This window comes from Mus musculus, chromosome 1, assembly GCF_000001635.26.
Source record: "Mus musculus strain C57BL/6J chromosome 1, GRCm38.p6 C57BL/6J".
Lineage (NCBI taxonomy): Eukaryota > Metazoa > Chordata > Mammalia > Rodentia > Muridae > Mus > Mus musculus.
In genome coordinates, this window is record NC_000067.6 from 71,812,640 (window position 1) to 71,837,964 (window position 25,325).

The 25,325-nt window shown below is 40.7% G+C and overlaps 2 long non-coding RNA genes across 2 annotated transcripts; both read left to right on the forward strand.

Moving 5' to 3' along the window:
- The first annotated feature begins 923 nt into the window (after nucleotides 1–923).
- Gm30308 lies at nucleotides 924–1,868 on the forward strand. Its single transcript, XR_373489.3, has 2 exons — nucleotides 924–1,198; nucleotides 1,724–1,868. It is a non-coding gene; the product is annotated as a predicted gene, 30308 (long non-coding RNA).
- An 8,816-nt stretch (nucleotides 1,869–10,684) lies between these two features.
- Gm45958 lies at nucleotides 10,685–23,206 on the forward strand. The gene is made up of 3 exons (XR_001778963.1): nucleotides 10,685–11,039; nucleotides 17,901–19,387; nucleotides 22,794–23,206. It is a non-coding gene; the product is annotated as a predicted gene, 45958 (long non-coding RNA).
- Nucleotides 23,207–25,325: the final 2,119 nt, after the last annotated feature.

Below are 25,325 nucleotides of genomic sequence, written 5' to 3' on the forward strand. Positions count from 1 at the left end.
CCACAACTCATTCCATGCATTTCCAGACTACCAAGAATCTCAGTTCCTTGGCAGTGCAGAAGAGCAGTGGCCATGGCTCCCTTTCAGCAGAGCAAGTTGGAGCCAGGTTTATCTCTGGCATGGCCTCAGATGGAAGGTACAACTCAGGCTCTTGAGCTGTACAGGGCTGCTGTGTGAGCTTCTCCTTCCTTCTCTGCTGGTTTATGTTGTTAAGCTCATGAATAGAATAAACAAATGGGCTACACACACACACACACACACACACACACACACACACACAACTTTTATTATTAAATGGGGCTCAGGGTATGGTTGAAAAAAATCACAGCTAAGTATGAACAAAGACAAAATGCTTTACAAGCCAGTAGACCCAAGCCAGGTGTAAAACAATCCTGTGTTTTTCTAACAGTGGCCTTCTTTTTCCCATCCACTAAGATCTGAAGGACTTTACCACCCGTGCCCAGCCCTCCATTTTTCCTCTCTGATCTGAAGGTGGAAATCCAACTAAACAAAATTAGTTTGATGGGGAAAATGGTTTTATGCCCCCCCACCTCAAAAAAATGGAAATGGAATTGAAATATCTGGGGATTCACCTCACATAAATTCTCTCTTAACCTTGGTAAAATGCACATTTGAGAACAGCATGACCAAGATTATTCTAGGAAAACAAGAAAACTAAAATCCAAGGTTTTGAAATTGGACAACAAATGAAAGGTTTGATTTCAGTTAATAACTAAGGATGTTACTCTCAGAGATGCCAGGACACACTGAAAATTATATTTTATAATCTAAGCATCATCTGGCACAACAAGAATCTTGATGACTAATCTCAATTCCCCCCCCCCACCCCCCACCCCCAGGAGAACAGATTCGGCCATTGTCATGACTTTCCAGTAACAGAAGAAGTCTCTGTCTCTGTCCATTTGATTTGGCACTGTTACTTTAAAAAGTAGCTTGAGTTGCTTCAATCAGAAAAATCAATAAGATGACTTTATAACTGGACATGGTTAGTAACTAGCAATGCTTTGAAACTCAAAGATTGTCTGAAAGTCATTTAGACCCTCATGGCTTCTTTCTGTGTACATTCTGGTCCTTAAAACACCACCATCCAAGCGTCATCCTATTTGCTTGCAACTCTTAGACCCTGCTGACACTCTCTTCACCTTTGAAAGAGGAACACTGAAGCCATAACGAACAGGTAAGCTGTTTTGACTCAGTCACCACAGGCTCACGGGAATTCTTGAAAATATTCTTTCCTTTCGTTTGTATTTTTACTTCTGCAATAATGCTTTTCCTTTTCATTCTCAAAACCCTTTTGCCCTGGTAACTGGTATTTGGGGAGGCACCCACTTCTTGAGATGTGAGAGAGAATTCTCTCTTTCCAGAAAGGTTCATCGAGCTTTCAGGCGTGGGGGTGCTTGAGCAGTTCTGGAGGTAGGATTTGTTAGGAAGAATTCGAATGACTCAGTGAGAACAGAGACGTGAGGAGAACCACAAGCCAAACATCTCTTCCTTCAGTGCACATGGAGGATGCTTTCCCACAATGGCCACCGACAGTAGAAAAAAAAAAAGGCAAACAGGAAGTTGAGCTGAGAGTGAAACCAGGATTAAAATGTGGGACTACGGGCAGGGCCACAGCTAGGAGGGGAGCCATCATCAAAGGCTAGAAGAAAAACCTTGGCACTGCCTGCCCTTCAAATATCATCTGTGTTGTCTCTTTCAGCAAGCCGTTTCTCTTGGGATTTCTGCACGACCAGATGAATGAAGCATAGGGCAAAGAAAATGGAAGAGCTGACTCACAAGAGGTTATGTCACTTGTCCAAGATCACACAAGGAGATACAGTAATAAATAGCAAAAATCAACAGTCCTCAGAGCTGTCCCTAGCTTCCTGCTTACAGCTTTGGTCTCCCGATGATTCACGGCCCCTGGTTATATCTTAATCATGTCCTCTGTGACCCAGGTTATATCTTAATCATGTCCTCTGTGACCCTGGTTATATCTTAATCATGTCCTCTGTGATCAGTCTTTAAAAAAGGACAATTTCAGCCTTCCAAGAGGTCTTTCTGTAAACACCTCCGTGCACCACCTTGGCAATTTAGGTGGTAGCTGTTTTTAAGGGTAGACATATTCTGTAACCATTTTTTTTAATCCCCAAACTCTCATGAAGTTACCATTGAACTTGAATATGGCAAAACTGTTTTCCCCCAATATATGGGAAAGATACCTGGGAAGGGACAGCATTCTGGGAAGACCAATTGCTCTGTAACTCTTAATAAGATTCTTGACATCTGACACCTTGTCCATCCAGTAGAGCATGTGGACGCCGTCCCACAGTCATGCTTTTAGAAGCTTAAATTAAATCCCCAGGATTACACAGAATCCCAATGAAACCAATTAAGTTGAAATATGCTTTTCAAAACATCAAGATGTCAGATTTCTGATGCAGTCACATACGTGTTTATTAGCAATTATATAACAAGATATAACGGCAAGTTTAGTAATTATCATAATTTTAAAATTGTGAGAGGAGAGTGGTACTTGAAACTATCTTCAGCTTCTTCAATGCAATATAAAAAACATCTGTGCCTTCTCTTACTGATGAATCACAGCCACTGTGGTATGTCGCCTCCATGCACAGTTGGAGGAAAATGATCCCTCAGTCTTGAGGTTAGTGAAAATTAAGATGCCTTCTTAAAAGTAATTCAAGTTCACGGGATGAATTTTACCCAAGAACCCTATATTAAGAACCCTAATTTAGAAAATGATACAATATTCTACCTGATACATTGTCTCATTTACTAGTTACTAAGGATAGAAGTCTGCCGGTAAGGCTTAGCTGAACTTTCAAATCATTCCACCCAGGCATTCCACTCAAGTTTTGATTATTTTCATATGCAAAGGTACAACTAAGCAATCATTGATCCCATGCCAGGAAACTGGCAAGCTTGACTCTAGCCATAACTGGATTTGCTTCCATTTTCCTGGTGTATTAAGTATCAGAAAGGCTGGGATTGGTGGGACCGCCTTGACCAAGGCAGCTGAATGACTTCTGTCTTGGAGGCTCCATTGCCTACTTGCCGGGCAACTCTAGAAGCAAGGGAATGCATGGACCATGCTGTTTCCACGTGTTTATATATTTCTTCCTCAAAGGACTCCTTAAAACAGATGCTGGCTTTCTCCGAGAGAAGCCCCTGGATGCTATTTGTGCACAGAGAACAGACCGTTCTGTTTATAGCTTTGCATCTGGGAGAATGGAAGCCAATCAGCTACCGGTGTTAGTTTTTCCACTAGAATTCCAATTCTAGGCTATCCCTAGGTGTAAGCTTGTGCCTCCTCCGTCTTCCCAAGCATCTCTTTTAAATACTTTTATTTTACACATCTGCTTTAATAATTTCTATTATCCCAAACAAGGTCTTACTTATTTACTCATGATTAACAAGGAAAAAGTGTTCAGATTAGCAAGATACCATCCCATTTGCCAGTGTGTGACAAAGAACACTAAAAAAAAAAAAAAAAAAAAAAATAAGAATAAGAGGTTTTGGAATTTAAGCATTATATAGAATTTAGACTATTTAACCAGTGCTGTTATAATATCTGTTATATAACTGTGGTTATAGATCCCAAACCAAGTCATTTTACCAAAATATGCCCCAGGCACAGGAAGCAGGCGTTGTTACTGTTTGAAAGTAGTTACTCCGTTTTCTTTTAGTTCTAAGCAAGCACTCTTCCCAGGCTTGGCTATTTCTTAGCCAGCTCTCAACGCTGGTGTCTTTAGGCCATGACTCGCATAGATTATATTCAGAGAGAACACATAATCGTTGCTCTGTGTTACCTTAGCCAATCCAGAGAGGCTTGCCAGAGAGAAGTTGAGCAGCTACATCTCCAGGGAAAAGAAAGTCCAAATTTGTAGCACTTGCCAGGTTTTGTGCTGTGTAAATCCTCCCACCATGGCTGCAAGCTACCAAGTGACTTCACGAGGCAGGCAGATGAGCAAGCTGAGCATAGTGGCCGCTCGCCTCTGTCCACCAGTGGACTGCTCCCCTCGGCAGGAATTAGAATTGTCTATTCGCTTTTGTGCTCCTTCTTTTGTTTTGTATTGTTTCTGCTCTTGGTTCAAACTCAAAGTAGACAGTAAAGTCAAGAGACAGTGAGAGAGAGACACACACAAGTACATGGAAATATCTAGATAAAACCACTCCAGAGCTTTTTTTAAAGAGCTAATCTCTAGAACTGCACTTTTAGTAATAGCTATCTACAGCCTCATTATAGACAGATCTATGTTCTTTCTTAATGTTGCTCATTACTGCTGATGTTACCCGCCCCCCAAACACCTCCAGAAGGTAACTATGACATGCATTAGGGATTTATATCTTACACCTACGATCATCCATACCTCATGCCAGTTCTTCACAGGCCACATGTGTTCTAGTTAATTTGGGAAGCCATTAGAAAAAGGCCTCTCATGAAGTGGGATCAGTGGCTCTCATGCAGTACCGTAGAAGGAAAGTTTCAACATGCAGAGACAACTCACCTTTAAAATAATTTTACTATACCAATATCCTACCCAAATCACCATGTGATATATGATTAAACTCCTCAACCTACCAATCTACCAGAAGGGAAATGGGGTTGACTTAGCATTCATTTTCAGTAGTACAATAATTTATTACCCACAAGTGAAACTCCCTCTCTATTGGTAGTCGTTTTGTATTCTTCTCTGTCTGTCAGCCCAAGAAAACATTAATCTACTTATAACATGTGAGTTTTTAATTTTATTGAAATCATATTTTAAAAAGTTCTTTAATTGCTTATGGGGTTTTTGTTTGTTTGTTTTTGTTTTGTTTTTTTGTTTGTATGTTTCTTTTTGGGTTTTTGTTTATTTGTTTTGTAAGATTTCACTATCTAATCCAACCTCAGGTCTTTATTATTTCTTCTAAGATTTTTATAAACTTAACTGTAGCATATGGGTCTCTGATTCATGTTTTTAAATGTAAGGTGAATGTGTACTGAGACTTCATTCTTCATGTATGGATATGTAGTTATCTCAGCATCGTTTGGAGGTGTCTTGGCACTTTTAGTGAAAATCAGTTCACCACACAGAAAAAAAAAATCTATACTCAAGTAAGTGGAACACCCAGGTGACGCAATGAAAGGTCAGCTTCCTGGTTAGCTCTCTGGGTATTCTTGATGGTAATAGCAGGCCGTACTCCACACAGCAAGGACTTGTGAATCTGTGCCAACCTGAAAGTGAACTCTACTGAGTACCCAAGACCGCTGACTTTATCTGGCTTCAGTGGGTTTGAATAAGGATGAATGTTTATTCCATTCTCAGGAAAGGCAAAGCCTGGGAAATTAATATTTAACATTTATTCTGTGAAACAAAATTAAAAATTTAAATATTCTTTATAGTCCAGGAACACCAAATCTAAATAAGTAAAATGGGGGCAAACTGGGATAAATAGCAATACTTTGTTTCAAAAATTAATGATCAAGCCGGGCGTGGTGGCGCATGCCTTTAATCCCAGCACTCAGGAGGCAGAGGCAGGCGGATTTCTGAGTTCAAGGCCAGCCTGGTCTACAGAGTGAGTTCCAGGACAGCCAGGGCTATACAGAGAAACCCTGTCTCGAAAAACCTAAATAAATAAATAAATAAATAAATAAATAAATAAATAAATAAATATTAGGTACTAGAGGATTGCCTGATATTTTTAGCAAACAGAATTGGAATTCTGCAGTTTGGTATTTGAGAGTCCCATGGTTCTCTGCATCAGTTTGTCCATACGCTCAAGGAGACCCTGAAATCTCCTTGATAACAGCATTCAGTAACTACTTGTCAAGAGACTTAGGAGGTGTTCTTAACTATTATTTCTAAATAAGGCACCACAAGGCCTAGGTGTTCCTAATAAAAATCATACATATATATACTATGTGAATAGATAGAGATAATTAATCAGCAGACAAAATCTAGGTGATAGATAGCTAGATGAATCAAACTATTTCCAGAGACAATTTCTCCAAACTTTTAATTTATTTGATAACTATGTATCTATGTTTGGGAGGGAAGAGTATTCTTTATATATTTTTGCTTGTTTAATCTGAATAAATGTTTTTCTATATAGATCGGGGAGAATTCTTTAAATTAATATACTGTTGCAAAAAGATAAAATGAAAGGCTTGTTATTAAAAGCTATTAAAATCTCGAATTTTTTCTTCTAAAGAAAAAGACTATACAAGTCCCTGGGGCATTGTCCTCACCTTTGATGAAGCCTCCATTGGTCCTGGGAAGTAACCCAGAATTATTTAGGACTTATGGAATGAGGGCTTAGATTCTGCCCTGTCTTGTGGTCTTATCATTGGTCTTATGGTCTGAAACAACTTGAATTTCTGAAGATCCCATGAATTTAAACATGGTTTCATAGTCTGTGTGGTCAGCTCTAAAAGCATCCCTTACAGATGGGAAAGGGAGCCAGAGTCATAGCCAGCTCTTGACTTTTGTATCCTTTGAATACTAAAATCACTGTTCCCTTGTGAGTGGAAAGGCACCAGAGTGGCTCTAATAAACCAGGGAGCGTTTAGGGACTGCAGAAGGGAAAGATTGTAAAGATTACAAACATGATAGATGAGGAATGTCTGGAAAATCAAATAAGATATAGCCTGAGGAAGAAAACAGAAATAAAGAAAATATAATAAGGGTATTCAACTATTAGAAAAGGTATCATGTCTTATAGAGGAATATGTGCATTTTTACTTTCTGGTTGTAGATATCAATATTAGAAACAATAGATATATTTTCACACAAATTATGGATAACGTTCTAGTAATCTCATGTGCACAGCCAAGCACGCTCTACCCTATGAGGAACAAACATGATGTCTTAACTCTCTAAAGAAAAAAAACAAAAGCTCACCCACTGCAGATACTTCAAAATGTTTGTGAGGTGACAGAGAAATATGTCCTTCAAATCTGAATTTCCATAACTCTCTTTAACTTTTTTCCCAACATCTTAAAGACTCAATGAAATTATACTCTGCTCTGAGGCATAGAAATCTGCATGAACCATGTCTTACCCAACCACTGCCTATTTAAGTCTGGCATCTCTCCACATTGGCATGGATGCTTGCAGTCTCCCCAGGCTGTGTCTATAAGTCACCACAACACGTGGTCTCTGGCATTGCCTTCCATTCACTGGAAGAACCCATTTTATTAAAAATTGGAAAGCCTGGGTTTGGGTCTGCAGTTACCAAAGACGATCCTTCTTCCCTCTCATTTACAAGGTCCTTTGTTGTGGCCACCACATGTTCAGAACTAGTAGCTCCTGCCGCTTGGTACCTCATCTCTCCTTCCTCTTTAGCGGTTCAGCTAATACTACCCATTTAAGGATATATATATATTCCCAACAGAATTATTTCATCAGCTGGTGGGGATAGATGATGGGTGAGCTAAATATAAATGAATTTCTGAAATATGTTCCTGAATGGGACCAGAATTGCCACAGAATAATAATTATAGCCCAACTGACTCAGACGAACTGTTGTAGCTTGAATGTGAAATGTCTCCTGAAGCTCCTGTATTTGAACGCTTGTCCCCTTGATGGGACTGAGCCTCGAGAGAGGGTCTAGATGGAAGAAGTGGGCCACTGGGCCTTAAGGTTTCTAAGTCTGATTTTACTTCTTGTCCTCTCTGCCTCCAGACTGCAGACACGATGTGATCGGCCCCTTGACACTTCTGCTACCCCCATCTTCCCCACAGTAATGGACTGTACTCCTTCAAAGTGTAAGCCAACACGAGCCCCTCCCCCACTCCGTTGCTAGTGACAACCAAAGTAACTAATTTACAAACAACATCAAACTTAGCAGTGCCACTTACCTCAAAGATGCTGATATTCTACGCATATCCTCACATCCATCTCCATTATAAACAGAATATAAATGTTTCTATTATTTGTGGCCCTTGGGCTTGTTTTAATATTAAACAAGGAGATCTGTGGCTCTATAGTTTAAATAGTAGTCTGCAGTCCTCTACCCCTGACTCCGTATATGATTAATTATATTCACGTAAGTATTTCTGGCAATTGGCTAACAACATGCCCTTCTTATAACTGTAAAATTCAAGATTATCATCTATATGGATATATTGTTTTCTTTCAATGTCTTCTAGTCTCTTCCTTCTTCCACTTGCTTCTCTTTTAAACTTGTGACACAAGATCCAATGACGTACTCACAGCAGGAGAGAGGAAACTCCTGCTACTCTTCATCATGTGTTGTCATGAAAATATAACGCCATGTGTTGTATTTCTGATCTGGGAATCAAAGCCAGGAATTGGCACATGTCCTCCAAGTGATTTATCTAAGAGAAGAATGTTATAGTATCACCTCTCCCCGTTTCTACTGACAAAGCAATGGGGAAGAGACACTTTCACATTTTTCAGCTGATGAAAAGAGTAAAGTTGGCATGTCCTAGGCAATTAATCTCATGGGGAGGGTAAACGTTGAGATAAAAAGACTCAAATGGTTTCCTCCTTTAATCGGAAAACAGCCTCCCCAGAAATATGTATAATTCACAAAGCATGATCTGGAGATGATGCTTTGAAACCAGGGAGTGTAAGTGTGTGCCATCCAATTAACGGTTCCCCTGAAAGAGAGAAATGTTTTAGAACTCTTAGGGGGAAACCTCAGGGTGAGGCGCCAGAGAGATTTGAATTTCGGATTGGCAGAGCCCTGTTACACGGGATAGATAACCCAGCCCAGCCAGCCATAGCGGTTTTACCTTTGAAACAAACAAATGAAACATCACAGCATGATATTAATAATAATTAATAAAATATTATTTATTAATAAATTAATACCTACACAGAGGCTGGCCTGGTATATATACTCTATAGATACTCTCTTACCTTCTTCTAACAGAAATAAATACAATAGAAAAGTGTGTGTGTGTGTGTGTGTGTGTGTGTGTGTGTGTGTGTGTGAGGTATGCATGTGTATGCACATGTATGTGGGGGGGGGGTCCATGCCTATGTGGAGACCAGAGGAGGATCCTAGGTGTTCTCTAGCACTCTCTGCCTTTGCCTCTTGAGACAGGTCCTTTGCTGAACTTGGAGATTGCCATGTTTTGTTAGGTTAGCTGGCTAATGAGCCCCACTGTGTCCCCTGTCTCTACCTTCACAGTGTTGGAGTCGCATGCATATAACATGTATGTCTTTTTTCCATGAGTACTGGAATCTGAAGGGTCCCCACGCTGTACACCAGTACTCTTGCCCACTGCACAATCTCCTCAGGCCCTGAACTAGGTCTTTGATAATAAAAAAGAAGTTGGTAATCAGTCTCTTTGGCTTTTGACCTTCTAAAAGATTTGAATAGTTTCATTTTTAAAGGTAACACATGTGTTTGTGTTTTCAGCTAACATAAAATCATATGCCTATGTGTATGAACTTACAGATATATGCATATTTTCATAAACATGTAATTAATTTAATAAGCAAAATAATTACTATGAACAGTTCAAAGACTACTCACAAATCTCTCTTAATTTCTCCAAAACTATCACTTCACAAACATGATAAATTTGGCATCTAAAGTAGGCAAAATGTCACACCACAAATTCTTCAGTCCCACTAGAGACACAGAGGGCACACGTCCTGCTACATGTGGTGAGCACCCTTCCCAGACAGCTGTCCCCAAACAAGGCTCTGGGCACTTGTGCAAAGTAGCCATTAGGAAGCATTGCTTTGCTGACAGTGTCTCAGCGGGATGAGTTTCTATTTTAAATAATGCCAAGCTAGTCCGAGTAATTTTCAAAGCTTCCTCTCAAAAGGTCATAATTAGATGAAGGAAAAATGCTAGAGTCAGAAAGAGCTAGACAAGGGGATGAGGGCAGGGATGAAGATTCCCTGTTTTTCAATCTTGAGGGTAATGGCTTAATTTCTCTGCTTTTCCATTCTGGTGTTAGTTTGAGTGGCTCTCAGGATACCCAGAGAGGTAGTAAAAGATCATTTCTGATTTCCAGAAGAGACCATCAGTGGACTAGGGTAGTGAGGAAAGAAGATAACCTCCTCCCTCAGATAGCACAAAGGGGCAGAGGAAAGGTCAGCTTGTTCTGCCCTGTGAGTCTGGGATGCCTAGAGCTAACTCCAGAGCCTGAAAACTACTCCAGCAGTTCCTTTGGATTCTCAGACCTTTTGATCTTTGCGTTTGAATTCCAAGTTATACTTGACCAGCTTCCTTGTTTCAAGCCTTCATACTCGAGTTAACCCATTCCATCAGCTTCCTGCCATGACCACCTTTCACACTTCATCTCCACAGTATATGAGCTAATTCTTGTAATAAATCCCTCCTGTTTTCCATGGCTGTGTTTACATCTGTCGATTGATTCCCCTACTTATCCAGCCCCCTCTCTGCTTGGTTCTATTTCCCAGCGAAACCCTAATATAAAAATCTGTCTTGTTAGAATTTTTATCTCCTGTGTGTGGGTATTTTGCCTGAACGTATGTCTATGCACCATATACATGTCTGGTCCCCACAGAGACCAAAAGAGACATCAGATACCCTGGAACTGTAGTTACAGAGGATGGGACTGGCCATGTGAATGCTGGAAGGTGAACCCATGCCCAGCTCCTAATCAGCATGCCACCTCTCTAGCTCTTGTATTTATTAATAAATCCAAGAGATATGATAAACACTGAAATCATGCATCAGTGGGTGATGGTGACGCACACCTTTAACTGAAGCACTTGGGAGGCAGAGGCAGATGGATATGTGAGTTCAAGGCCAGCATGATCTACAAAGTGAGTTCTGGGACAGACAGGGATACACAGGGGAACCCTGTCTTGGGAGGCCAGGGAGATAAAAGAAAGAAAGAAATCATACTTTGTTCTTATCTTGCTTGATATCTCTAATACAGCTACGTATTCATTCTTTAGACTCCTTGAAAACAGGAAGAATTTTCCATCTCAGGATTCACATGTGCAAAGGACCTTTGCATCATTACCAAGCAAGCCAGGAAGGCACGTGTTTTGAGACTAGCTTTGTCTCTATACCAGGTTAGATATTACCTCTTGAATGAGACCCTCCTGACGTACTGTAAACTTTCTGCTTTGTATCATTTGACATAATTTACAATTGTTTTATTCGTTTGCTTTGATAATAGGTGCACATCTATCTATCTCACTACACAGAGTCACTGAGGGGCCCATGTCCCTTGCTAGACAATGCACTCCCATACTCTGCTTAGAATAGCTGTATAAAGTTCTGTAGAGCTGTCAAATAGATAAATTAGCAATCTCAGGAGTGTTGTGCCCCTTAAATAATTTGCGACCCTTTATAAGTACTCGATAAAGTAATCTTTTCCAAGCCTATTTTTAGAAGGAGAATAGGCACATGGTAGTCAAACACAATATGCTAAACAGGCTTGTCCATGAGCTGTAAAAGCTAGGACCTGTATGGAAACAAAGTTATTCCTGGCTCCCTGACAGACCAACTTGCAAAGGAAAATCTCCAAGACACGTGGTCTACCATTTGAAGATATTTCCACATTTAGAAGTAATTGCAGCCCATTTTCAGTGTCTTTATTTCCTAACAATGAGCCAGAGCAAGGAGATAACTGAGCATCCCCCCAAAGGGAGTATTTTCTTTACTGCCCTCATGATATAACCAAATTATAGCAACAAATCAGGTCGTACATCCCCTATACCCTTCGAGATAGACCGGCCTCTCCTCCCACTCTTTCTTGAAACAAAAGCAAGCTTTTTACATGAGTTTGGTCTTTAAACAGAAACAACCCTAAGTTAGCACCCATTGGAAAAAAATAGTTAAGCCATTTAGGGATCTCTCTACTGTATTTTTCCAGTTAATGAGTCAAATCCAGGTCTCTGTAGATGCATCCAAGGCGATGACAGAAAGGAAGGCTCTACAAACGCCTTCTTCAAACTGTAGCAAAGCCAATAAAAGCCAATGATCTAAGGACAACCACCTGCCAATCCTGAGCCGCTGAGTCACCTTCTGCGGGGAAGTGTTTGGATTTTACCAGGCTCTTAAGAACCGCAGGCTACTTTATTATTTTCATTTCTATTTTCTTAGTGGGTTGTCCTGAAACTTCACATCATTAATATGAGGAGTAAAGTACTAAATAAGCTATAATTTCCTGGGTGAGTGCTGTAATGATGATAATGATAACCACAGAGAGCTCTCGCATTTACTTCTGTCAACTGAGCACCATAGAGATCCAAGAAGAGCACCCTGCAGAATAACTAATCACCCGCCCCCGCCGCATCTCCTCTTCTCAGCTTGTATTCTGAGCTCTCATGGTTTGCTTTTCCCCTTTGCATTTTCAACTCACATTCAACATTGAGGTTCAACCCCCTTAATATTGTTCAACTCTATTCTCACACCCACCCTTTGGTGGGCTTTTTCTGATCATTTCCATATTGTAGGATCTTTAACAGTATCATCCTTAAAAGATCATTTTTAAGAGTGTGTGGCGGAGATTCTGAGAGGTTGTTGTAGTGTCGTTTTCCCCCCAAAATAGTATATTGGTTACTTTTTTCTTGCTGTGATAAAAAACCATGACCAAGGCAATGAATAGAAGGAAGGATTTATTTGGGCTTACAGTCAGTCCCAGGGGAATAAGAGTCCATTATGGCAGGGAGCCATGGCAACCAGAGGCAGACACAGAGGTGGGAGTACATTGTATCTCCTAAACACCCCCAAAGAGTGTCATTATTTGGGAACCAAATACTCAAATGCTTAAGCTTATGCAGAGACTGTGTTCATCCAAATCCCAATAGCAATTCTCTTATATATTGGTTTTGAATAAGAAATTTTTTTTTGAGACAGGATCTCACTGTGTAGACCAGTCTAGCCTTGAACTTATAGATATTCTCCTGCCTTTACCTCCCAAGTATTAGGACTTAAAATGTATACTACTCCACCTGACCCGAATATAAGACCTAGAGGTATCTATAGTTTCTTTTTCTGGAGAACAGTATTGTGCTTTATTTTCAAAGACCACTCATAGAAGATTTCCATATTCATAGAGAGACAATGTGTAACACAAAGTACTGTGTCTAACGTGGACATAATAAGGTGACTTGTGTTCACCTTTGGAACATAAAGGGTGATAAAAGATGAATCAATTTGCTCTTTCTCGTAAATTAATCGAACTAATTAGGTAGAAAAGATAATGCCAAAACTGAAATTATGGTTGCATAACAAATGAGTCCATTTCTGCATAGTTGTATTAAAAATTGCATATTACCCAACATCCAGATGTAAGGCAGCAGCTCTGTGTATGTCTGCATAAAACTTTTTGGATGATATATAATAAATAATAGTTACTTTAAAAAATCGTTCATGGGCAGCAGTTATGAGAAAGAATACATTAATTTATAATTCAGTTCTAGTTATCAACCTTTCTTTAAAATGGGGATATAGAGAGTAATTATTTTCTCTGGGGATAGTTGGGGGAAGAAAGTATATCCTATTAAAAGTTTGCCTTACATTTATGACTAGCTGTGAGTGTGTGTAAGGTAGGCAGGCATGAGCTGTGTGGCCACTGAGTAAGAGATAGCCCCTGCCTCTTACATCAAGGAGACAATATTTTCTTAGTTCCAAGTGATATTTTTTCTAGCCATGAAGTATGAAAACTGCTGGGTTTTGTTTTGTTTTGTTTAAATAGAATTTAGGTTGTCATGTGAGATGTCTCAGCTTTGAGGCTTTGCTTCTAATTTTTTAGATACTTTGAGGTGCATGTAAAGCATACATATAATGGCCTTTACCAATAGGCAGCTCATTTGCAAACCTCGCTCTCTATTGAAACTCGAAGGATGGTCTGAACCAGACTTGACACTTTGTATTTATTGTGAGTTGCCACCAGTTCTTAATGCAGAAACATGCCTTGTCAGTATAGTTATGGAAAAGCAACTGGAGGACATCAGGATGGCTCAGCAGGCTAAGGTTCTTGTCACACACAACTTAATTTTTAGAACCATAATTATAATTTAAATAGTCTAGATCGGTGGTTCTCATCCTGTGTGTCGTGACCCCTATGGAGGATTGAATGACCCTTTCACAGAGGCCACCTAAGACCATTGGAAAACATAGGAATTTATATTACAATTTATAACAGTAGCAAACGTACAGATACGAAGTGGCAACAAGATAAGTTTATAGTTGTGGGTCAGTACACATGAGGAGCTGTATTAAAGGGTTGCAGTGTTAAGAAGGATGAGAACTGCTGCTCTAGATGTAAAAGCCTGGAAAGAAGCAAAAGGGAGTTTTCTGGCCATTGGAAATACATTTAAATTTTATTGTGTATGTGGGGTGTGTGTGTGTGTGTGTGTGTGTGTGTGTGTGTGTGCGCGTGCACATGCGTGCACATGTTCCATGGTATGCAGAGGTCAGAAGACAACTCTCAGGTCTTTTCTGCCCCTTATGGGGTCCAGGGATTGAAAGTCAGGTAGTCAAGACTGCGTGCAAGAGTCCCTACCCACTGAGCCATCTCACCAACCCTGGAGTCACCTTTAAATAATCTTGATGATCTGGTCCATACACAGAAGCATCCACAGGTAAAGTCTTCAAGCTACGGACAAGTCAGTCCGCAGCACACATATCATATGAGATGTTATAAAGTTCTGAACATGCATCTCAACCAACACACTAGCAACTTGAAAGCAATTAGCTGGTAACGTCAGCCTAGTAGACAGAACAATAATTTGTTTGGGGGAATGCAGAACTGGCACAAAAGCAGCCTAAGTAACACGTGTGTTTTGTTCAGTGGGAAATAAGACTTCATAAAACCAGTGGGTGACGGCCATGTGACTCTCCTCTTCCTTTAATCTGAGTGGAGTCTCTCTTCTTCATGTATGTCACAATGGACTATGGGTAAAGTAAAGTAAAATGTATACCACAGAAAATGTCCTCAGTGCAGGTAAAGGACATGTGTAACTCCATACATATGTCTTTAAGAAGAGAAGATAAACAATGTTTATAAGGAGAGCTTCCAGGCTGTGTGTCCATGAGAAGAGTTTGCTATGGATGCTTCAGTTTCCGCTGGGGAAAGATTTCATCTACACATTGAGAAACCTCATCACCCTCTTCCTGAGTAGAGATGTATAGGTAAACGGTGATTTGTGCCTGTCTTAGTGCAGAAGCAAGAAACTGGTGTTGAGCCAAAAGTGTTCCTGAATAGCTTGGATCTATGGCTGCCATTTCAGTTAGCCAACATTCATGAGCCTCTGTAGGGCACACAAAAAATGAGCAAGCTCTAATCCTTGTTGTGTTCGAGTTCTAACCATAATACAGCACCATAAACCGGACGGCCCAGAACAACATAACTTTATTGCCTCCTCACTCTTAAGGCAGAAATCCAACATCAACATGTTGGCGGGGCCATGGTCTCTCTGCAAGTGCTTGGAAGTATTTACCCCAGACTTAAAAGCGTCTGCCTGTTCCTTGATTCACAACTTTAATCCTCACACAGTATTCTTTATGGTTACATGTTTACATCCAACCCCCTTGTCCTATTTTAAGGTATCAGCCACACTGGATTACCAGCTCTACCCATTCCCATATGACCCTGTCTTAACCCAACTAGTTAAACCTGCCAATGACTCTTCTTCCAAATAAGGTCATTTTCTGAGGTATGGAAACTAAGGATTTTAACATATGCATTTTTCAGAGACACATTTCAACCCAGAACACTTTCCCTCCAGGGGTTTATAATCCAGTTAGGAGAGGAGGCATATATGTCCCTGGAACCCATTAAAATATACTACTGACTAGTCTAAAATCATACTGGATTTTCTTCCCATAGCCAGAATTTTTCTATTGATGTCTACCTACCAAGCGTTAATTTTATTTTTGTCAACATGGCAGTAAATAATGCTAGTTTATAGACATATCAGCACTGGGTAGATATTGCAACTCTGATAAAATGCTGAATAGCCCTGGCTGGAGAGATGGCGCAGCAATTAAGAGCACTTGCTATTCTTGCAGAAGGCCAGGGTTCAGTTCCCAGCGTCCACATAGTGGTTCATAACTATCTGTAACTACAGTTCCAGGGCATTGATCACTCTCTTCTGACCTCTTTGGGCACCAGGCATGACACATGATACATTTACCTATGTGTAAACAAAATACACACACACATAAAAAGATGAATAAATCTTAAAAAATAAAACAAAACCTGAACAACAGCACAGCACCACTGTTAGGAAATCACATGTGATTTTTAGTACAAGGCTGAGGTAAAATGGGCTCAATAATGAAGTCCATCCAAGTGAAAAAGAAGAAAATGATACTGAAGAACGAACTGTATTTCAATTCATCACAGACAAGGGGGCAATGCATGCAGACACTTATATAACCTGTGCCCCCTGATGCATGCCCGTGTCCATCTAGGTAATCTAATCAGCTTGAACCTCCATTTGTATAAAGCAAGTGTGAAGTGAAGTGAGCAGAGCAGGTGTTGGAAGGAATTATCCAGAACATTAGTTTAAATATAGATCACAAAGAAGGAGCCCTAGAAATTACAGGGGTTGAGAAAGAGTTTTTTTTTTTTTTTTTTTTTTTTGCCTTGTCTCTTCAACTTATCAGCCTAACAATGGTTATAGCACAAATATAGGCATCAAGAAAACAATAGTTAACATGGTAAATCTCAGATACAGGGAGTAATTTTACCGTAGGGATGCTAGAGGCAGATGTGAATCCTGCGTTTGCTGCTTGGGAAGTTGGCCTATTCCGTAGCATAAGCTATGATAGCTTTCCCCTAAGGTGGAATTGAGGTAACACATTCTCAGACATCACTGACTTGTGTGCTGCTGTGGACCCTCCTTCCTTGGGTATATTTTGTTAGGCAATGTAGTAGTTGAACACCCGACGAGATACAACTTAAGGGAAGAAGAATTTAGGGGGTCAGGGGGGTCATAGTCTTGAAGGGGACAGCTCATCATGACAGGGAAGGCTGCAGGAAGCAGCTAGGTCAATGGAGGTTGAAGCGTGTGCCTGGTACTCCTGACATCATGGTGGATCAAGAACCAGTGGCCTTGGGCTGGAACCGTGGCCAGACTATAATCTGTAAAGCACCCCCTCCTGTCCCAGTGACCCACTGTCTGCTGCTAAGCCCCTCCTCCTTAAGCGCCCATAGTCTCCCAGTCGGTACCACCATCTGGCATCCTAGTGTTTAAACTCAGGAGCCTGGGTGTAATATTTCACATCTAAGCTATAATGCTTGTCACTTAGATTCAGATAGTAAAGTGTCATAAACAGTTTCTGGTGGGATAGATACTGACTCAGATTTTTGGTCTTAAATAAAAATACCAAAATTAGCCAGGCAGTGGTGGTGCACGCCTTTAATCCCAGCACTTGGGAGTCAGAGGCAGGCGGATTTCTGAGTTCGAGACCAGCCTGGTCTACAGAGTGAGTTCCAGGACAGCCAGGGCTACATATAGAAACCCTGTCTCGAAAAACAAAAACAAACAAACAAAAATAAAAAATTATTTACCACCCCCTTTCTTTTTTCCGTAGGTTTAATTCCTCTTAAAAGTGTTACTACTTTAAGATAGATGCTAATCCTTTGTTGTCGGCCCTCACTTCCCTTAAAGTTGGAGGCAGAACTCTGGAATGCAACCTGCGAAGTCCTTCAGGATGCTGCCCCAGCCCACAGTCTAGTTAAAAGAAATGGTGTGCGTGCGTGCGTGCGTGTGTGCGTGTGTGTGTGTGTGTGTGTGTGTGTGTGTGTATGTTTTATGGGGGTTAAGTTCTTTAACTCTTCAAGGCTCCTTCCATTTTGAGCACTTGCTCCCATTGTTTTTTTTTTGTTTTTTGTTTTTCCCCCCGGCCTCTATATTTCCTCATCTCTGTCTGTCTGGTTAGTCCTGACTCATATCCTTCCTGTCTCTGTCTAGCTGCGAATTGTTCCAGAAGCTGCCACTGATCCCCACATCCATGTGACACGCCAGTCTTGACTCTGGACATTCCCTCGTTTGGAGACAGTCGCTAAGCTATGCAGGAACTGCACACTTGGGTATATGTATATGTATATGTATATGTATATGTATATGTATATGTATATGTATATGTATATGTATATGTATATGTATATGTATAAGGTGTTCTTCCATGGTCTATAGTTTTCCCGAGGGCAGATGAATTCTTTCTTTTTCAATATTATGTTCTCACTCTCTTCTGGGCAGTAGTGATGCTATATAGTGTTTTGAACAAATGAAAAAACAGGTGAGAGGAAATACATTGACCTGCCATGTCTCTGAGGGATGTATAACCAGTAACAGTTAGTTATGTTAACATTTTAATACTCTGTTCAAAGGCAAGTACGACCAGTCAAGGCTAATGGATGTCAGAACGGTGTAACCTTCAGAGAAATTGACTGGGAAAAACTACAAAGGACCCTTCAGGGAAACAGAAAATTGTTATTTTTTTAATCTGAGTATTGGTTTGGTGAGGATATGGGTATGTCAAAATACACCGAGCTACATTCTTCCAAAATGGACCCTAATGGAAAAAAAGAAAATGTACTTTTATCTCATCCTAAAACCAAGACTATATACATTTTACCAATTGTTTGCTCAAAAAGTCTGAGTTCTGGCTTCATGGCTCTCTTTGAGTTTGCTAACGTTTAATGCTATGGCGTACAACCACCTGCATGGAAACTTCTGGGAAGCTTTTAAGCTGTTTAATACATAGAAAGCTGTGCAGTTGGAAGCACATTTCATCTAAACGTAAATAACTTCATTGGTTGTATTGTTAAGTCCAACATTTTCCAGTGTGTTTCCCTGACAGACAGAGAGAGTGGACCCATGCGTGTCCTTGTCTTTTAGTTTCAGAATTCAGAGAGATTTCAAACCAGTGACGAGTCTGGGCTTGGTTTTATCTGAGCATCAAATTTCTGCTTGATCGTTCCAGTAGGATGGAACACGCTCTCCTAAGGATCTAACCCCAAAAGCACCAGGCAGACTACATTTCCATCAAACGCTTTTCCAATGAGTCTTAGCAAACTCAGGAACTCTGTTATTGTTACTCATCCCAAGCCAACCCCTGTCCTGTGGTGACTGAAGACCTCCTCTGACCGATGATGGAATTTCCTTGTTCTAAGACTATTTTCATCAACGGGACTTCCAAAGAATTCAGAGGGATGCTTGTATAATTAGGTCCATCATTCTAGCATATCAGCACTTGAAATTGTCCCAAGAAATTATTCTATACTTCCAAGGAAGTGAGGCTAATTTTCCTGTTATGAAATTAATCTCAAAGGCTGAGATCAGGGCTCAGTTGGTCCAGTGATTTCTCCACAGGCATGAAGATCAGCATTTGGATGCCGAGCACCCACATAAGAAGCTGGACATGACAGCAGGCACCTACATCCCCAGTGCTTCGGGTGAGAGATAGGAGGATCCCTTGGATGTGCCCGGCCAGCTAGCCTGGCTGAACTGGTCATGTCCAGGTTTAGTGAGAGACCCTGTCTCAGAAAATAACATGTCGGTTAAAAGAAGAAGACACCAGACATCAACCTTTGGCTTCTACGTATACATTAACACACATACACACACACTCATACACACACACACACACACACACACACAATTATTTAGTTACATTTGGTTATGATACAATTATTAATCTTTGATAATAGATGTTTTAATCCTTCTGGCGCCATATTTAAGATGTCCTGCAAGATTTTTAAGTTAACTTTATTTCAACCTTTCTTCCCTCCTCCGATACCATCTCTCACTTTCTGCACCTCAGTCATGCAGTAGCTCACAGTCAGTCCTTGTAGTCATTTAGAGGGTTAGAAACGGGCTGCTCAAATGGATGGAAACTTGTCTCTGTGCATCAGCCAGACCCTCATTCCCACTTGGTTGTATCCTGCAGTTACTCGATGTGGATTAATGGTCAGAATCAATTACAAACTCAAAGTTGCTTTTGACTGGGGTGTATTTATTATTGTTATTAGATAATGCACAAGCGGTTGGTGCAATATTTATGGAGGTAGGAACATGCTTCTCTCTAAAGATTTTATCTTTTAGAGGGCACATAAAATCTTAGACTTGCTTTTCAGCTTCATAAAAACACATATGGGTGCGTGGAGTTAACACAGCTTATCCATCTTGAGTTTCTCCTGGTTCAAGAAACCGTGGAACTAAATCCCATATAACCTATATAAGCTGTATGTTTAAATCAACTTTAATGGGGGAGAAAACATCTGACTGCTTGATAATTCAGAACAAGAGAAAATTGTAACTTCAATTTAACACTACATCCAACTAAGGTATGTTATCTTTAGAAAAATGAACTGCAGATTTTTCAGATCTGCATATTTTAAATAGAGTAAAAACATTTTTTATGTATCTATGTGTGCTGTGCATGTGTGTGTAAGGTGTACTCACAGGTGTGTGTATGTGAATGCTTGTGTGTGTGTGGTGTGTATGCTTTGTGTGTGCTTGCATGTGTGTATGCTTTTGTGTGTGCTTGCATGTGTGTATGCTTGTGTGAGTGTATGTACACCTCTCTCTGTGTGTGGTATGTGTGTGTGTCCCTCCTTGGTCACTTTGTAGTTCATTTACTGAGACAAGATTTCTCAGAGGAAGCCAAAACCTGCTGAGATGACTGATCTAAATGTCCAGCTTGCTCCAGGGCTCCCTTGTCCTCCATCTTCCCCCTGCCAGTATATCATGTGGGCCCCATCCCCACCCAGCAGTCACGGGTTGTGGGGATCTAAGCTCCAATCATGCTTGTATAACATGTGCTTTTTCCTCTGAACCCTCTCCCCAAGCCCTAAATATATTAAAATGCTTTTATGAAATTCCTCGTCTAATTTAAAGACATATTAATGACATTTTTTTCTGTTTTTTAATCTCTGAAAACCATAGCAGAATACTGCAGGACTGTCTACTTTTACCAACCACACACACACACACACACACACACACACACAGTTCCAGGGTCTGGGAGCATGAATATTTTATATTTTCTTCTTTATACTCCAATTTTCATAATTATGTATAATCAGTTTACAGTAAAAATATTTTAAGAAGCACATGGGTATAAATGTTATGCTGTGGCTTATTTTATATCATGCCATAAATACACATCTGAATTGGCCTGATAGATAAACTGCTTCACTTTTTATCCTCATACTTCATCATCATCATCTTCTTCTTCTTCATCATCATCATCTGTGAAGTCTGTGTATCATGTCCCACCTTGCACATGGAAGTTAGAGGATAACTTTCAGGAGTTGATTCTCTCCCACTTTGTTGAAACAGGGTCTCTATTGTTTCTGCTGCCCATATACTCCAGATCATATGGCCCACAAATTTCCATGCAACTTTCTTATCTCTGCCTCTCATCTCATGGTAAAAGAGCTTGGACTAAAGATGGAAGCCGCCATATCTGGACTTTTAGAGGTTCTGTGTGTCAAACACAGGTCTTAAGGCTTTTGCAGCAAACACTATATCTGCTGTCTTCATTAGGGTTTCAACTACCGTGGAGACACCATGACCACAGAAACTCTTATAAATGAAAGCATTAAGCTGGGACTGATTTACAGTTCAGAGGTTTAGTCCATTGTCACCATGGTGGAAACATGATAGTACCAGGGCAGACACGGTGCTGAAGGAAGAGCTGAGAGTTCTACATTTGGATTATCAAGCAGCAGGAAGAAAGCAACAGCCACTAGGTCTGTCTTGAGCTTCTGGAACCTCAAAGCCCACCCCCAGTGACACATTTCCTCCAATAAGGCCACACTTCCCAATAGCACCACTCTATGGTGACCGAGAATTCAAATATATGCGTCTATGGGGGCCATTCCTATTCACTGCATCTAAGTCATCAGCAACCGCAGGCCTTGTATTTAAGTGTGATGAGAAATTAGTATTTTCTAGAATGTGATTCCTCAATATAGTCTCCTTAAGCCTCATATCTTCTGAACAGGAGGAGGAGGAGGAGGAGAAGGAAAAGGAGGAAAAGAAAGAAGGTGAGGAGAATGAAGAAGATAAGGTAGAGGAGGAGGAAGCAGATGTATTTTTTATTTTGTATTTCATTTAGACAACAAAATAATTCCAGTCATTTTCTTATTTGAAATTTTCATAAGCTCTTTCTCCTGACCATTTACACCAGAGTGTTGTTCTGTTATGGTGGCCTGTGACTGATCTGTAAAATACAGCACAAATGGTGTGCCAGAATCTCAGAGAACACATTCCAAAAGCTGGGCAGAGTTCTGATTTTGTCAGTTTGACATGGAAGGTGACATAGTGGGCGTCTGTGTCTATAATCTGCTTGCTGTGGTGGGGCACTGGTGTGAGGGGAGGTTGAGATGGAGGGGACTTGAAAAAAGTGGGGAGATAAAGCTAATTAGCCACAGAAGTTTACCTCAGGGGTTGGTGATTTCTCGCTGGATAGTGTGGATAGTGACTGAGGGGAGTTCTTCATTCATGCAATTTTATCTGGAATATTGTGTGCTGTTAGAGAGTTCCTCCAACAGTTCTCATCATGAGCCTATGTGCATAAGGACGTTCAGAGAGCCTTTTGATTAGCTCCTATCTCAAATATGAAAGCATGACATCCTCTTCCTCTGAGCTTGACCTTAGTAACGCCATCTTGGCATGGGGAAGTTCTCCTCCACTTCACTAATTGGGACATTGCTCTTGTTTCTCAGAGACAGTTGGTCTGATCCAATAGTGGGAAGAATATCAACAATATCAAGACCCATTGGGCCACATTTAAAAGTGACTCTTGGGCCATCTGCCTGGATTTGGTTAAGTTCAGTTTTATCTGTTTTTCAGGCGTTGGCTATCATCTTAAAACCCTGGACCAACATCATTTTGTCACAAGTTGTGGTTCTGAGGACTCTGACAGGCAATCGGTATGAAGTATGAATAGGGAATCACGTAGAAAAATCAAACCTGATATACGGAACTAAAGTCTGACAAGAACCTGTGTAACCAATAAGAAAACACAGGCGCCTGAGAGTTGCCACCAGATACTAAAGGAAACTACATGAATTCGGGATCCAGTCCAGTTTTCATGTCAATATTATTGATGGTGTTTCGAGGACAGTGAACATGCAGCATGAACAAAAGTTAATCTTTGGATTTTTTGTCACCCGGGTCTGGAGGCTACTTGCATTGCCTAGCTTAATGTTACAGTATAAATCTTTGTAAAGACACTTAAAAAATAAACCTGTTTATTTAACATACATAAAATTGGGTTTCACTATGGCACCTTTCCAACATGTTCCCTCGTGTCTCCCCCTCCCTGCCACCCAACACCCCTTCTTTTATTCACCCATCCTTTCTGCTTTCATGTCCCATGTCCATCTTGTCTGCCCCTCTGCCTCAACATCTCTCTCTTCTCTTGTGCTCTCCTCCCCAGCTTGCTGGCCTGTGCTCATTGTACACATACATTGAGAGGTAGGACCTATGAGGAAAGAATAGATGTGATGTCTGTCTGAGTCTGGATCACCTTGCTCAATACAGCACTTTTGGGGTTATTTCCTTTTCTTCATAGCTGAATGAGACTCCAGTGTGTTATTGTACCCCATTTTCATTACCCATGCAGCTAGACATCTGGGCAAAGCATTTTAAGTATTTATGTTTAACTGTTCCCCATTAAGAAAGAGTTAATACAGCCCCTTTTCTCAGTAATCCAGGGTATAGACTCAGGTACTTTGAGTACATTCCTGACATGAAACATGATATTATAGCATGCTTCCTTCTAGTAAAGACACTTAAGGCTATGCTCTGCGATTTTGAAAAAGCATTTCTTAATTTTATTTCTTCATGCTTTCTTTTACTTTCATTGCTACTTTTTAAAAAATCATTTCCGTGGAGCTGGAGAGATGGCTCAGCGGTTAAGAGCACTGACTGCTTTTCCAGAGGTCCTGAGTTCAATTCCCAGCAACCACATGGTGGCTCACAACCATCTGTAATGGGCATCCGATGCCATCTTCTGGTGTGTCCAAAGACGGTGACAGTGTACTCACATACATACATATAATAAATAAATCTTTAAAAAAGAAAGAAAATGTTTAAAAAATCATTTCCATGGCAGCTTAAAGCATATTGCCCCCCAACTACAGCTTAACTATTAGATTTCAAAATTTAAGTGTCTTTGCTCGCATGCTATAACCAAGCAGAATTTTTCATTTTGATTTTGAGTTATTGTATCTGGCAACTACAAAATAAGTAAAAGACTGTTTCTTCTCTTCAAAAAAACTCTCTCAGGGAACAGAACTGGGGCAATGGGGAATTAGTGTTTGAGGAACCAGCCATTGCAGGGTCTGGCAAGAAAAGCCCTCTAAGGACCGGGTCGACTGTGGGCACAAGTCAACCTTTCCTCAGATTCTTCTAGTGCATCCTTTACGGCCGCTAATGATTAGATTTATTCAAAGTTGCTGTTTTTAATTATCCCATTTCGCCGCCGCCATCAGTAGTATGAATTTAAGCGTTATTTTTTGCTGCGTGTTGCTCTTAGGAGAGAACGGACAGCTTCGAAGCTTCCCTTTTTTCACCAGCTGAGAACGGTAACCTAACCCATCCACCCCACCAGATCTGACCTTCAAGAACACAGCGTGCCTCTAGCATGGGATAAAACTGGAGGGAACAGACAGTCTGTGGCCCCAACTAAGAAAGGGGGAGCGACGCGCGATAAGAACTGTGGTTTCAGATATCCTTAATGAAAAATCTCCAAGGCCATTTTTCACCAGCGTTGATGCTGTCAAGAGCTTTGCTTCCCGGCTCTTCTTTCCTGGGGATCCCTCTGTTTGGTCACTGGGATGTTTGGACTTTGGCCAGGCTGTGTTTGCATTCCCCAGGTAACTCTGTCTCAGTTCCGCCCAGGAATGACTCACGGGTCTGAAACGGATAGATCACTGGTTTTATTTTTCACCCCAAGCTGGTTTCTTATGTTCGTTCTTGAACAGAGAGTAAAGCGGGGTTGGGTTGGGTTTGTTTGTTTGTTTGTTTGTTTGGATGGTTTTTGTTGTTGGTTGGTTGGTTGGTTTTTTTCCCCCCACTTTTGTATTTCTGTTTGTGTATTGCTGGCTCAGAAAGCCAAAAATGCACCAGACATTTTCTTCAGTAGTTTTATTTATTTAACCGGTATTTTTATTGAGGGGAAGGGGTGAGAGGGAGGGGTACACATGAGGAAAGCAATCAACTTGTTAATAAATGACAAGGAGAAAGAAAAGGCACATCGTTAGTAACTTCTGATTTATGAGTCTGAAGGACCCGTCACACAGAGCCGAAGAGTGATTTTAATTAGCTGCAGGACTGAAATGCCTTGTCAGCGCCGCACATTAAGGACGTGCCCTCTGA